Raw genomic sequence first — 11,383 nt, 5'->3', positions numbered from 1 at the left:
TTTTTGTCCCCTTTAGATGGTGTGCCTGGCAATTTAAGTTATAGCAGTCTTTCCTGTACTGAAGAGGTACACATTTCAGGGTGAAAAAGCTTACAGGAAGGGAGTTTGCATTTTCCTGTTGTCATATGGGCACGGCATTTTCTAGGGTGGTCATAGTTGCACGTCCCGTCTGTTTTTCCAGATTTTCCATGTCTGCAGATACCAAGTGCATAGTATGTGCACAGGCTTGGTTTCCATTTGCCTTGGGTTTCTGTGACTGTATTCCCTGTTGGTGCATGTTTCCCTGTCTTATTCCTATCCTCCCTAGCACCAACAATGGAGCCCCCACCAGTTGTTTTTGGTAATATATCCTCACTATTGCTAGTGGAGTTCTCTTGTTTGCTATTTCCTGTGGTATTTCTAGTTTGCAATATTGGTTTTATCTTATCTTTGACTACACTTGTTTCCCCACTACGGCTCCTGTCCCCTTTGAGGTCATTTATATGTATTCCTTCCTGTGTATAATTCCCTACTACCTGGACAAAATCTCCAGCTTCACCATTACTGTCTCCAAGGACAGCACCTCCAGCTTCACCATTACTGTCTCCCAGGACAGCACCTCCAGCTTCACCATTACTGTCTCCCAGGACAGCACCTCCAGCTTCACCATTACTGTCTCCCAGGACAGCACCTCCAGCTTCACCATTACTGTCTCCCAGGACAGCGCTATCAGCCCCACATTTACTGACTACCAAGACATCACCTCCAGCCTTACAGTTTCTGACTACATGGCCAGTATCAAGGGCAGTACTATTCAGCCCAGACTTTTTATGTTCCCATCTGTTGTAGAAAGCTTCCAGGTTTTCTATGAAAGCAGCTTTGATGTTATCCTCTTTTAATACTCATGTGATTTTAGTCCACAGATTTATCTCATTTGGGCATACCCAAAAACACTTCCCTGTTTTAATACTGCTTGTAGCTAGTTCTTGGATATCTGCACAAGGGGAGTGACACCAATTTCCACAAAAATGACAATTTATCCATGTGGAAGCCCGTTTGTTTGATTGACTGCAGACTACTCAGAGCTTCATAATGATTTGAATGGTTGATTTACTGTAATTCTACTAGCAACCTCTTGAATACTCTATTAATAACCTCCTTAAATGAAGCTCTAGCTATTTGTATTTCTATTTCTAACTGTACTTGTGTATTGGACAGCTTACCGTGTATGTTCCTGATTTATATTTATTGTTTGTGTTTGATAAGGGCGCCTACAACCCCATCCGTTTACAGTCTGCTTTATTGTCCAACGAATCCGTTTGAAACACTTGCCCTGTTTCCTGACAAACCTCATCTGGGAGTTGCGGCTCGTAGTTAAAATTAGTGGAGGTGCTGCTTCAGGAAAATTTTTAGCCATTGTTTTAATAATGTGTAAAATGACACAAGCATGTGAAATAGCTGGAAGCATGATAATCATCTGTTACTACACTTTATCACATTCAAGAATATGGTACATGGTTTTTAAGCACAACACACGTCGCTGAATAAGAAAGAAACACTACCTCATACTTGCACAACAGGGTCGGCACTCTGTCAGCGACAGTGCTCTCTCTGCCTAGCGTGCAGCATTTTATCTCGGACATGTGCACATGCGCACATACAACAGCAGAACACCGAGTCGCTGCAACTGTGAAAAGCATTTCCATACAAGGATTTTTGTAATTTTTCATGTACTAGAGGATAGCTATTGACATCAAGCTTAAGGATTATATAATGTACAAGTACAAAGAAAGTATTAAAGAAAATAAGACTCATTATATTGAATGCTATCGATAATATCGAGTGAAAATAGGGGGTGCTGCAGTTCCTGCAGTTCCACAGTGCCTATACACGAGCCACCACTGTATACCTAGCCTCCTAAATTTTAAACAAGCGAGGGTGTTTGCCTGTCGTGTAATTTGAGAAACAAAAATTTCTTGTTGGGTGGATTATTTTTCTACTGACACTTCAAAACTGACAAGTTGAAGAATGAGTTACATAGGCAACATTTAGGTATCTATATTCTGGAAACGCTTCGCCAGATATTGGCTTCTATCAGTCCTATGCACAGTAAGTTAGAAGAAGAGTTTAGGGTAATCAACCAGGCTATTACTGTTGGCAGAACGTAAACCGACGTATGAACCACAGCCCGGTTGGTCAGGTACTGACTTTAGGTGCCTGTCCAGTGCCTTCTTGAAGACAACCAGGGGTCTATTGGTAATACCCCTTATGTATGCAGTTGAACAGTGTAACATAGGAGGCTGCTAGCCCTGCAGTCAGTGTAACACAGGAGGCTGTGAGCCAGGCAGTGAGTGTAACACAGGAAGCTGGGGCCCAGCAGTGAGTGTAACACAGGAAGCTGGGGCCCAGCAGTGAGCATAACACAGGAAGCTGGGGCCCAGCAGTGAAACACAGGAAGCTGGGGCCCAGCAGTGAGTATAACACAGGAGGCTGCAGGCCCAGCAGTGAGCGTAACACAGGATGCTGGGGCCCAGCAGTAAGTGTAACATTTGAGGCTGGGGCCCAGCAGTGAGCATAACACAGGAGGCTGCAGGCCCAGCAGTGAGCATAACACAGGAAGCTTGGGCCCATCAGTGAGCATAACACAGGAAGCCTGGGCCCAGCAGTGAGTGTAACACAGGAGGCTAGGGCCCAGCAGTGAGCATAACACATGAGGCTGGGGCCCAACAGTGAGCATAACACAGGAGGCTGCAGGCCCAGAAGTGAGCATAATGCAGGAGGCTGCAGGCCCAGCAGTGAGCATAACACATGAAGCTGGGGCCCAGCAGTAAGGGTAACACAGGAGGCTGGGGCCCAGCAGTGAGCATAACACATGAGGCTTGACCCCAACCGAGAGCATAACACAGGAGGCTGCAGGCCCAGCAGTGAGCATAATACAAGGCTGTAGGCCTAGCAGTGAGCATAACACAAGGCTGCAGGCCCAGCAGTAAGCAAGCTGCAGGCCTAGCAGTGAGCATAACACAAAGCTGCAGGCCCAGCAGTGAGCATAACACAAGGCTGCAGGCCCAGCAGTGAGCATAACACAAAGCTGCAGGCCCAGCAGTGAGCATAACACCAAGCTGCAGGCCCAGCAGTGAGCATAACACCAAGCTGCAGGCCCAGCAGTGAGCATAACACCAAGCTGCAGGCCCAGCAGTGAGCATAACACCAAGCTGCAGGCCCAGCAGTGAGCATAACACCAAGCTGCAGGCCCAGCAGTGAGCATAACAACAATGGAAATAAGTCACTCTGTCTGACTTTTTTGGGTTATCCTAGGTTCTCTACACATAAGATATCACATACCTACACGTCCCTCCCAAGAAGCTCATTGCTAGTAATCCCTTCCTTAAATCTCTTGTTAGAGCAACTGCTCAAGAAGAAATTTTTCGCCTAGCTGGTAGTAATAAGTTATCACAAGTTATATACACTGATGGATCTAAACAGGAGTCTTCTGGCAGGGCTGCATCTGCTCTTGTTGCCACCTCCCTAGTTAAGAAGGATAATAAATTTGTTGAGTTAGGCATAAGAATTAACAACTGGGCGTCTACACTGCAAACTGAATTGTTTGCAATCCTAATGGCGCTAAAGCTAACCTATGACACTGAGCTTGACACTATCATCATTACTGATTCTTTGTCATCATTGAAGGCTCTTGGCTCATATAATGACTCCAACAACATGCTCATTGGGGAAGCCAGGTATAGATACTCAAAAATTAGGGACAAAGGAATTAATGTACAATTGCTATGGATCCCATCACACATTGGATTACTCCTTCATGATAAAGTTGATATGTTAGCCAAGATGAGTATCCAGAAGTAGAACGTAGAATATAACTTTGGTATAACTGTGTCTAGCATTAGGAATAATATTAGGAGAGAAGTAAATAATGAAGATGATTGTTATAGGAATGCAGTTAGAAGCCTGAGTAGATCTATAACCCACTATGATAACATGAACGTAGATAAGTATGTTTATGGAGCAACTTGCAATGTGAACAGACTGACTGATGTTGTAGTGGCCAGGCTTAGGCTTGGTTACAAGTACTTCTGGCAGTTTGGGAGACACACAGATGATGATCAAACTAAATGTAAATTATGTGATCAGGCATATGGTCACTCTCTTGAACACTATGTGCTTAATTGTCCACTTATTGAGGAATACAGAGACAGGCAGTATAATAACCTATGTGACATGTCAAGATATCTTATTAATGAAAATAAGATACCAGATATACTAAGCAAATTTCCTAAATTTGCTTGTAACAGATAAGTGAACTATAGATATGTAGATATAAATCCATATGTATTCCTGTTAACCCTTTTGGGCCTAGTTCCTAGGCCTTTTGTGTATCCACATGCTCTCGCGCTACCGTCCACAGGATGGATATGGGGTGCACAATAAACTAGCCACTTCGGAGGCAAAATCTAATCTAAATCTACACATATGCCTTCCATTGCAGACACTGCAAAGCTCCAGGCGGACATCAATCAAATCTTTCAGTGGGCTGCAGAAAACAATATGAAGTTCAACGATGAGAAATTTCAATTACTCAGATATGGTAAACATGAGGAAATTAAATCTTCATCAGAGTACAAAACAAATTCTGGCCACAAAATAGAGCGAAACACCAACGTCAAAGACCTGGGAGTGATCATGTCGGAGGATCTCACCTTCAAGGATCATAACATTGTATCAATCGCATCTGCTAGAAAAATGACAGGATGGATAATGAGAACCTTCAAAACTAGGGAGGCCAAGCCCATGATGACACTCTTCAGGTCACTTGTTCTATCTAGGCTGGAATATTGCTGCACACTAACAGCACCTTTCAAGGCAGGTGAAATTGCCGACCTAGAAAATGTACAGAGAACTTTCACGGCGCGCATAGTTTAGTTAGTTTAATATGTTTATTATGCACCCCATACCCATCCTGTGGGCGGTAGTCAAAAGATTACAGAGGTACATAATTGGTCCAGGGACTGGACTCCAAAGTTTTGATAGCTGAGCAAGTTACAGAGGTAATGAACTCACAATTTACAAAGGTAATGAACTCACAATTTACAAAGGTAATGAACTCACAATTTACAAAGGTAATGAACTCCAGGTAAGTCTGGTCACAATCATGACAAGTTACAAAGGTATTTACAGATTACAGAGGTACGTAATGGGTCCAGGGACTGGGCCCCCAAAGTTTTGATAGCTGAACTAGGTACAAAGGTAATGAGCTCACAAGTTACAAAGGTAATGAATTCTGTAGAATGGTTACTTACGTTTATACTTTGGCTACAATCATGAACAAATTATAGAGTAATGAGCAATTCACACTTCCACACCCGGTCACAACTGTAATGAGTTATTGGTGCAAATATTGATTGTTGAGTCACACACACCACACACACACACACACACACACACACACACACACACACACACACACACACACACACACACACACACACGCATAACACGCGCGCGCATAACGGAGATAAAACACCTCAATTATTGGGAGCGCTTGAGGTTCCTAAACCTGTATTCCCTGGAACGCAGGAGGGAGAGATACATGATTATATACACCTGGAACATCCTAGAGGGACTAGTACCGAACTTGCACACGAAAATCACTCACTACGAAAGCAAAAGACTTGGCAGACGATGCAACATCCCCCCAATGAAAAGCAGGGGTGTCACTAGCACGTTAAGAGACCATACAATAAGTGTCAGGGGCCCGAGACTGTTCAACTGCCTCCCAGCATACATAAGGGGGATTACCAACAGACCCCTGGCAGTCTTCAAGCTGGCACTGGACAAGCACCTAAAGTCAGTTCCGGATCAGCCGGGCTGTGGCTCGTACGTTGGTTTGCGTGCAGCCAGCAGCAACAGCCTGGTTGATCAGGCTTTGATCCACCAGGAGGCCTGGTCACAGACCGGGCCGCGGGGGCGTTGAGCCCCGGAACTCTCTCCAGGTAAACTCCAGGAATGCTGCTATGTATGATAATTCTATGTAACTGCATTTGTGTATACCTGAATAAACTTACTTAAGCTGCAGGCCCAGCAGTGAGTATAACACCAAGCTGCAGGCCCAGCAGTGAGCATAACAAAAAGCTGCAGGCCCAGCAGTGAGCATAACACCAAGCAGCAGGCCCAGCAATGAGCATAACACATGCTGCAGGCCCAGCAATGAGCATAACACATGCTGCAGGCCCAGCAGTGAGCATAACACATGCTGCAGGCCCAGCAGTGAGCATAACACCAAGCTGCAGGCCCAGCAATGAGCATAACACATGCTGCAGGCCCAGCAGTGAGCATAACACCAAGCTGCTGGCCCGGCAGTGAGCGTTGCCTCAGTGGACGTGTCTCCTCCAGACAGTGAAAGTGATAGAAGAGATCCTCCAACTTTCACTCTACTTGTGTCCATCTGGTAATTATTCACGAGTACTTGTGCACTCTCCTGTATAATACACTCTGGCAAAGCGGTACAATACAACATTATACATACAATTATCTTCTAATTCAAACAACATAAAAATCAAAATATGTTAAAACTGACTTGGCTTATTTTCCAGAAGAAAGTCTATAATAATATCTTTATTTACTACAAGTACATGTACAAGATATACAAGTACATGTACAAGATATACAAGTACATGTACAAGGTATACAAGTACATGTACAAGGTATACAAGTACATGTACAAGGTACACAAGTACATGTACAAGGTATACAAGTACATGTACAAGGTATACAAGTACATGTACAAGGTATACAAGTACATGTACAAGGTATACAAGTACATGTACAAGATATACAAGTACATGTACAAGGTATACAAGTACATGTACAAGGTATACAAGTACATGTACAAGGTATACAAGTACATGTACAAGATATACAAGTACATGTACAAGATATACAAGTACATGTACAAGGTATACAAGTACATGTACAAGGTATACAAGTACATGTACAAGGTATACAAGTACATGTACAAGGTATACAAGTACATGTACAAGGTATACAAGTACATGTACAAGGTACACAAGTACAAGATATACAAGTACATGTACAAGGTATACAAGTACATGTACAAGGTATACAAGTACATGTACAAGATATACAAGCATATGTACAAGGTATACAAGCATATGTACAAGGTATACAAGTACATGTACAAGGTATACAAGTACATGTACAAGGTATACAAGTACATGTACAAGGTATACAAGTACATGTACAAGGTATACAAGTACATGTACAAGATATACAAGCATATGTACAAGGTATACAAGTACATGTACAAGGTATACAAGTACATGTACAAGGTATACAAGTACATGTACAAGATATACAAGCATATGTACAAGGTATACAAGCATATGTACAAGGTATACAAGTACATGTACAAGGTATACAAGTACATGTACAAGATATACAAGTACATGTACAAGATATACAAGTACATGTACAAGGTATACAAGTACATGTACAAGGTATACAAGTACATGTACAAGATATACAAGTACATGTACAAGATATACAAGTACATGTACAAGGTATACAAGTACATGTACAAGATATACAAGCATATGTACAAGGTATACAAGCATATGTACAAGGTATACAAGTACATGTACAAGGTATACAAGTACATGTACAAGGTATACAAGTACATGTACAAGGTATACAAGTACATGTACAAGGTATACAAGTACATGTACAAGATATACAAGCATATGTACAAGGTATACAAGTACATGTACAAGGTATACAAGTACATGTACAAGATATACAAGTACATGTACAAGATATACAAGTACATGTACAAGGTATACAAGTACATGTACAAGGTATACAAGTACATGTACAAGATATACAAGTACATGTACAAGGTATACAAGTACATGTACAAGATATACAAGTACATGTACAAGATATACAAGTACATGTACAAGATATACAAGTACATGTACAAGGTATACAAGTACATGTACAAGGTATACAAGTACATGTACAAGGTATACAAGTACATGTACAAGGTATACAAGTACATGTACAAGATATACAAGCATATGTACAAGGTATACAAGTACATGTACAAGGTATACAAGTACATGTACAAGGTATACAAGTACATGTACAAGATATACAAGCATATGTACAAGATATACAAGTACATGTACAAGGTATACAAGTACATGTACAAGATATACAAGTACATGTGCAAGGTATACAAGTACATGTACAAGGTATACAAATCATAGCTGACATCAGTGACATACTACTATAAAGATAGTCACTTGTTATGCTGAGCATTTCCCGCACATTAGGTCAGTTTTGTCCCGGGATGCGACCCACACCAGTCCACTAACACCCAGGATGCGACCCACACCAGTCCACTAACACCCAGGATGCGACCCACACCAGTCCACTAACACCCAGGATGCGACCCACACCAGTCCACTAACACCCAGGATGCGACCCACACCAGTCCACTAACACCCAGGATGCGACCCACACCAGTCCACTAACACCCTGGATGCGACCCACACCAGTCCACTAACACCCAGGATGCGACCCACACCAGTCCACTAACACCCTGGATGCGACCCACACCAGTTCACTAACACCCAGGATGCGACCCACACCAGTCCTCTAACACCCAGGATGCGACCCACACCAGTCCACTAACACCCTGGATGCGACCCACACCAGTCCACTAACACCCAGGATGCGACCCACACCAGTCCACTAACACCCAGGATGCGACCCACACCAGTCCACTAACACCCAGGATGCGACCCACACCAGTCCACTAACACCCTGGATGCGACCCACACCAGTTCACTAACACCCAGGTTGCGACCCACACCAGTCCACTAATACCCAGGATGCCACCCACACCAGTCCACTAACACCCAGGATGCGACCCACACCAGTCCACTAACACCCAGGATGCGACCCACACCAGTCCACTAACACCCAGGATGCGACCCACACCAGTCCACTAACACTCAGGTACCTAATTTACTGCTAGGTGAACATGGAGAGCAGGTGTCTTAAAACACGTCCTAATGTTTCTACCCGTACCGGGAATCGAACCACAGACCTCAGTGTGTGAGCTGAGTGCGCTGCCAATCGACCTACGACAACGGTAGGTTATTATGAGGCTTATTTATGGTTTATTTGGATTGTGTTTTGTATTTTATAAAAGAAGCAGCCACCAGGAAGCTGGTTTAGCGTGCCAAGGAATGATGGTAAAAATACCCAACTCAGTTGGTAGCATTCTCAGCTCATACTCTGAGGGACCGGGGTTCGATCCCCGGTCCCTGTTCACCTAGCAGTAAGTAGATACCTGGGTGCAAGTCTCCTTCCACCTGCTGTCACTGTTAACCTAGCAGTAAGTAGGTACCTGTTTGTAAGTCATCATATGCCAGTCACTGTTCACCTAGCAGTAAGTAGGTACCTGGGTGTAAGTCACCATATGCCAGTCACTGTTCACCTAGCAGTAAGTAGGTACCTGGGTGTAAGTCACCATATGCCTGTCACTTCACCTAGCAGTAAGTAGGTACCTGGGTGTAAATCACCATATGCCTATCACTGTTCACCTAGCAGTAAGCAGGTACCTGGGTGTAAGTATGCCTGTCACTGTTCACCTAGCAGTAAGTAGGTACCTGGGTGTAAGTATGCCTGTCACTGTTCACCTAGCAGTAAATAGGTACCTGGGTGTAAGTCACCATACACGTGTCACTGTTCACCTAGCAGTAAGTAAGTACCTAGGTGTAAGTCACCATATGCCTGTCACTGTTCACCTAACAGTAAGTAGGCACCTGGGTGTAAGTCATCATACACCTGTCACTGTTCACCTAGCAGTAAGTAGGTACCTGGGTGTTAGTTGACTGGTGTGGGTTGCATCCTGGGGCGACAACTCCCTATCCTTAGTTAACCTCTATCATATTTTGTGTTATGCTTTAATCCCTGTGGGCAGTATCATTAAACCCCATGGGCAGTGTCAGTAAGTTTATTCAGGTATACACCAATACAGTTACATAGATTGTCAGATTATCATACATAGCAGCATATGTGTAGAGAATAAGGATAACCCAAAAAAGTCAGACAAAGTGACTTATTTCCAGTGGGGTCAGTGACCCCTGTGGGCAGTGTCAGTCACCCCCGTGGGCAGTGTTGGTCACTCCCATAGGCAGTGTTAGTCACCCCAGTGGGCAGTATCAGTTACCCCTGTGGGCAGTGTCAGTCACCTCTGTGGGCAGTATCGGTCACCCCTGTGGGCAGTGTCAGTCACCCCCATGGGCAGTGTCAGTCACCCCCATGGCAAGTGCATACATTCTCTTGTTCTGGGATTAGATTAGATTAGATTTTGCCACCAAAGTGGCTAGTTTATTGTGTACCCCATATCCATCCTGTGGACGATAGCGCAAGAGCATATGGATACACAAAAGGCCTAGGAACTAGGCCCCAAAGGGTTAACAGGAATACATATGGATTTATATCTATATATCTTTAGTTCACTTATCTGTTACAAGCAAATTTAGGAAATTTGCTTAGTATATCTGGTATCTTATTTTCATTAATAAAATATCTTGACATGTCACATAGGTTATTATACTGTCTATCTCTGTATTCCTCAATAAGTGGACAATTAAGCACATAGTGTTCAAGACAGTGACCATATGCCTGATCACATAATTTACATTTAGTTTGATCGTCATCTGTGTCTCTCCCAAACTGCCAGAAGTACTTGTAATCAAGCCTAAGCCTGGCCACTGCAACATCAGTCAGTACTTGTAACCAAGCCTAAGCCTGGCCACTACAACATCAGTCAGTCTGTTCACATTGCAAGTTGCTCCATAAACATACTTATCTATGTTCATGTTATCATAGTGGGTTATAGATCTACTCAGGCTTCTAACTGCATTCCTATAACAATCATTTTCATTATTTACTTCTCTCCTAATATTATTCCTAATGCTAGACACAGATACACCAAAGTTATATTCTAAATTCTCCTCCTGGTACTCTTCTTGGCTAACATTCCAACTTTATCATGAAGGAGTAATCCAATGTTTGATGGGATCCACAGAAATTGTACATTAATTCCTTTGTCTTGGATTTTTGAGTATCTATACCTGGCTTCTCCAATGAGCATGTTAGAGTCATTATATGAGTTAAAAGCATTCAGTGATGACATAGAATCAGTAATGATGATAGAGTCAAGCTCAATGTCATAAGTTAGCTTTAGCGCCATTAGGATTGCAAACAGTTCAGTTTGCAATGTAGACACCCAGTTGTTAATTCTTGTGCCTAGTTCAACAAGTTTATTATTGTTATTAACTAGGGAGGTGGCAAC

The 11,383-nt window shown here is 43.1% G+C and overlaps 2 protein-coding genes across 2 annotated transcripts in view; one reads left to right on the top strand and one right to left on the bottom strand.

Moving 5' to 3' along the window:
• The window catches only part of Polr3A (RNA polymerase III subunit A), a 194,849-nt gene that overhangs the window by 164,137 nt on the left and 19,329 nt on the right, over window positions 1–11,383 (bottom strand). The gene's annotated exons all lie outside the window — the stretch shown is intronic.
• Window positions 9,393–11,383, top strand: part of LOC128687221 (protein D2) — a 215,972-nt gene continuing 213,981 nt past the window's right edge. The window contains exon 1 of the mRNA XM_070098501.1: window positions 9,393–9,415. The gene's annotated coding sequence lies outside the window, so the exon portion shown is untranslated. The remainder of the gene's footprint in view (window positions 9,416–11,383) is intronic.

The sequence above is a fragment of the Cherax quadricarinatus genome, chromosome 62 (assembly GCF_038502225.1).
Source record: "Cherax quadricarinatus isolate ZL_2023a chromosome 62, ASM3850222v1, whole genome shotgun sequence".
Taxonomy (NCBI): Eukaryota; Metazoa; Arthropoda; class Malacostraca; order Decapoda; family Parastacidae; genus Cherax; species Cherax quadricarinatus.
The sequence above is the reverse complement of the archived record's forward strand: the minus strand, read 5'-3'. Positions and strand labels throughout refer to the sequence as shown.